The sequence below is a fragment of the Falco punctatus genome, assembly GCF_963210335.1.
Source record: "Falco punctatus genome assembly, chromosome: 8".
In the NCBI taxonomy this organism is placed as follows: domain Eukaryota; kingdom Metazoa; phylum Chordata; class Aves; order Falconiformes; family Falconidae; genus Falco; species Falco punctatus.
The window spans coordinates 38,395,200-38,400,440 of record NC_137588.1 but is presented as its reverse complement, the minus strand read 5'-3'; positions in this window follow the sequence as shown (position 1 = coordinate 38,400,440).

Genomic DNA, 5,241 nt, shown 5'->3' with positions numbered 1-5,241 from the left:
GAAATACAGCCAGCCGCAAGGACAAGGTAGCCCAGGTGAGAAGCAGGCCATGCTATCTAGGTGGTATGCTCATGTAGTGCAGCAATATTGCTCTTGGTACTCAAAGCACATCTTGCTCAGGACTACAGAAATCAGAAAATACTTCATCCTTTGTTACATTTTCTTCACTATCCCCTATAGAAAAAGATAAGGAACAGGCTCAGATCTCCCTCATGGAATCAAGGTGCCTTTTCAAAACCTTGAAGAAGTCTGAAAGACTACAACAAGTAACAGAAGACCAACTAATTGCAGTAACAGCAAAGAGTACAGCAGACAAGCTCTATAACATTTTTTCCTTCAGAAAAACCTCTACGGGATTGGCCCTTTTGTAAAAAGAAATAAAAACCACTAATGAACCTTGAATAGCTCAGTATTAGACACGATCTACTACAGAAAGTTTACTTTACTGTACACCTCTTTACCCTTCCACAGGACTTACATTTGTATGCATAATATGGCTTGATCCAGAAGGATATTAATTCAAGGAATATATGCCTTGACAGCATAACTGAAGATAAAACTAGGCATGGTACAGTAAATTTAAGCTGTTGATAGTTGCATATTAATCAAAACAAAAAAGGTTGCTGAGATCTTGCATATTGTGCTAGATCAGATTCCCGTAGAGGGACATGAGTGGGAGTGTGGAAGGAGTTCCTCCTCACCTGTGCTCTTCCACAGGCTTTGGCTCTAAGCCTGAGGACCAGGAGTGAAGCAACAGCATGAACCACCAAAAGCAGAGAATGGATGAGATTCACTGTCCCATCTGCAGACATCTCAGCAAGCCAACGGGGGTATGAGCACATGGTATTTGGAAAGAGAACAGTAAAGGAGAAAACAGGCTTGCACTTCTTCGCCAGTATTTTCTGCAAGTTCTTTTCTCATGTGGAATTAAGGTTAGTCTTCCCAAGCCTGGCTGAATGACAAGGATATTTAGCATGAATGCTCTTGTCTTGAAAAGACTGGTGGGTTGAGGGGTCAAACTTTAGCAAGCTGTATTTTCTAGAAACTCCTTGGACCTCTGACTCCATAGAAAAGCTATTATTTCCCTAAAATGTTCCGGGTTTATGTCATCAGCATTGCTCCCTGTACCAAGGACTTGGTCACTGCAGGATCATTCAACCTTAATGAGACCAGACTTCTAATGTAAAACAGAGTTGTCCCCTACCTCTTCACAAACATTGCAACTCTAATACAAAGCAGCAAGACAGGTCACCATCCTTTTTTGTCCAAGTAATAAAGTGTTTGAAAGTCATGTCCCCTAGGCATTGTATACAGACACACGTGCACAGATCCTGCTTGTGCACTGAGACTTGAAACTACAATACAGCATTAAAAGGTATATTTTTCCTTCAAAGTCCATTTATAATTCCCACCAACACTTATGGGAGCTGTGCAAACCCATTAAGAAAGAGATGAATATACTTCCCTCCTGAGCATAGCCTTGAATTACAAACCAAGAATTGCTACAGAGGTCTGACATCTAAAAGAAAACCCTGAAAATCTATATTTCTAATGGAGATGCATCTGCTTCTCACTCCAGCAGTGCTGCAGTACAGTGTGCTACACTCACCTCCCCTGCTGTCATCACGCAAATATATTCTCTATGGTAAAAGTTAAGAAGTGCTAATGATATTTAAAATCAGTTTCCAAATCAGCCCTTTCTGCATCTCCCTCCCCATCTGTATCTGTTTACTCGGCTGAAAATCTGTCTGCAGTACTCTGATTTTTATTTTTTTTTCTGTAGAAAAGTCATGTAGACGTTTATCCAAGGACCAGAGATCTTCAGCAGGTTTTCAAGCTACTTTGGTATTTGTCACCTCCAAAGTGTTTTCTTGGTTTCCATTGTAAACAAGCCATAATGAAACATACTTTGGAAAACAGGAAAATAAAAACCAGCTAATGGCTACTTATTGTCCCCATACAGCTGCCCAGCAGGAGGACAGGAGCTCTCACAATAGCTTTTCATAGACTCAAAGCTGTTCTTAATAGCACCTTGTGGTGGCTTTTGTCACCTCCAAAACTACAGATCTCTCATCAAGGCCAGGTTTTGATCTACCTGAAACCAGTGATGTCAAAAGCGTGCTGAAGCACAAGGGTGGGCATTCAGCTGGGTTGGTGACTTGTCCTTCACAGGTAATAAGAAACACATTGAAATTACTTTATACAGCAGGAGCATATGATTACATTGGGGTTCAATTACATTTGAGTTCAATTATGTTGGAGTTAATATGTCTGAGAAATTAATTTATCAAAACCAGCTCCCTGTTTGCCTTTAAGGATATAATGGACTAATTCCTACCACTGCCACCTCCTGCACAATTTGATTGCATAGACTGGAACAAGCATAGATTGAGGCAAATGTAGAATTAATTGTAATTTGTCTTATTCAAAGAAAAATTATTTCCTGGACTAGCTCTAGAGAAACCCCAGTTCTTTCCCACCTGCGTTACTTACCCACTGACTGACCTGTTCATGTTATTTTGCCTCTGTACCTTATTCCTTTACTTGTAAAGAGGAGGGTAAGAATTTCCAGTTTGAATATTGCTAGATCAGTTTGACTTAAAAACAGTTGTATATACGTAACTGCATCAAAATTACCAAAACACTAAAGGCAATCTGGTGCCAATTTTGCGTTGCCCATCACTGAAGCATCCTACTGTACCACTAAGAATCTTCCCCTTCTAATCTGGAATAACAACTAACGCCTAAGAAATTCCTAACACACAGTAACTCCTTTATTTTCAACACTTCCCTGTCATTTACAGGCGACTTCCAACATTAACCCATTGCACAAAGCATGCTGACTTACAGGCAGAAGATCATTTAAAACGCACCAGGTGGTGGTGATGCTCATGCAGTAACCAGAGAGGCTTGTGCCAGTCAAACGACCCCCGGGAGCCCTTTGTTGTACAGGTGCCACCAGGCTGGTGGCTGTTTCTGCCCTTGTGAAATATAGATTCTTTAGGTTCATGTGAGATGTCCTGACAGGGGTGTCTAGAAATCCTTTCCTTGTTCTCCACCATAGACAAATCAACCCCTCAGCATGTGCTTATGGCCACTGAGGAGCGTACAGCCTACTGCTTTCCTGCCTTTAAATTTGCCAAGACGTAAAAATCAATTTTACAGCCCCAACAGTATAGGATTTATTACAGATTTACACCACAGATGCATTGGGCACAATGCACACTACTCGCCGCACATCTGAGCCAGTGCTTCTGTCCAGAAACTGGAAGGAAGGTAACAGCTTCACCTTCCCATAAATGCATCCCAAGTGCCAGCAGCGCTGACCTGCCCAAATTTCTACAGCCCTGCTCATCCGGGGAGTCTGCCTCGCTCTTGCCACCAATGGATGCAGCAGCTGCAGCACTGGTTCATTAGAGTTTTATATTTCATCCTAAATTAGCCCACTGTTCTCAATTGCTAAAGAAAGAAGTGTTATCACAGGTGACTAGATACAGCAAGTTGAATATAAACAGGTGTTCTTTTCCACTGGAAAAAAAACCCAACAAACTTCCAGAAAAGGTGCCGTGGCTGGCGTTTCAAGGTTTCTCATCAGAATTCAATACAACACCAACACCTCTAGATAGAACAAACACCACACAGGAAAGCAAGCCTTGGTGAAGAAATGAGTGAAACAAGGTGTTTTAAACACTGCACTCACTTCATCCTCCCTTTCTCCTCCGATTTTCTTGCCTTTCACCACTGCCCCCACTCCAGAGGGACTCCTGCTCTGTGGCTCTTGCAGAAGAGGTTAAGCCAAGCCTGTGCCCAGCTGTGGATGTAGGGCACACAGGTCCCACCTTGTATTTACTGGCTTGCAGTATCACAACAAATGGCTTTTTTAGGGGACAGTGGGAAAGGTTGAAGGGTGCTGGAGCCTCAGGGAATCATTCACAATTATTGCAGAGGAGAAACAAAGAGTTTACTGAAACAAATCCTAGTAGCAACAGCAGACTGCCAACCAGCCTGCATGCAACTTTGCTTGGGTTGATGAACCAGAAAAGCCTGTACGTAATGTCAGGAGGGAGCAGGACCCTGCTTTCTAGCCAGCTCTCTCCTGCAATGCAGGAATTCAACTTTCTGATTATTCCTGCTGGTTTAAGAATGAACTTTGTTCTAAACTATTAATCCATGGCAATAGGCTAAGCAGGTGATCCTTCTCATGGAAAATTGATTACACAGCAAAGTTTGGTACAGAACTGAAATAGTATGGATATTAAATGGCTCTTAAGCAAGGAAAAATGATTAGTTATTGAAAGTTTTAACTAAGTTCTGATTTGAAATAAAAGGTCAATTTTTTTAAAAAAAAAGTTTCAGCTTCATTGAAATACTGTTTTTTTCTAATGTCTTTGAGGGTTTGGGATTTTTTAGAACTTTAAAAAACAGAAAGGGAAAATTAGAAATCAAAAGCTTTTAAAAATACATTTTAATCAAAGTACTGAAAATATAGCTTTCCCATTTTTTGTTAAAATTTGGTTCATAGGAATTATGAAACAATTATGTTGAAACGTGCAGGCTGTCAGATCAGCACTTTGTCAAAGATTCCATGGAGAAACCTCCACACTCCTGCTTTTAATCACTTTATTGGCTTTTACTGTATTTGAAGGGCTTTTTCACCCACCCCACCCCCCCACCTCCCAAACTGAGCCCAACTTCCCAGCAGCATTCAAGGCCAATGCTGAGGTCTATGTGCCTCTGCTCAGATGGGCCACATTTCTGCTCTGACTTTTATCTTAGATAATTCCACTTTTCCAGGCTGACTCAGACACCTCTCCTCCATTAGCCCTCGGGTAGTTACCTTAACTAAAGCTGGTACTGCTGCCTGTCAGACTCCCCCGACAGCCATTAGCTCAGTTCAGTGAAACACTGCACTGGCTAGATGGAGTTTCCATCCTGGTCAGAGGTGCACAATAAAATTTAAGTTTGCTTCAGGTGCAGAACCCGCTCCACTTAGTGGCTGGACAAGAGGAGCTCAGTTCTCATCCATCTTACATCTCACCTTGCCACTTCCAAAAGTGAAAAGCAAAAAAGCCAATACACCTGCCATCTGAGAAATGGGCTATCCCTACTGCAAACTTGCTTTGCCCACATGTAACCATCCAGATTTGCACACTCGGGACTGCTTAATTCATTAGGCTCTCCAGTAGAGCTCAAAGGCAAAGCACACCACTAGGGAAGGTGAGGAGAAATTGAAGAACAGGG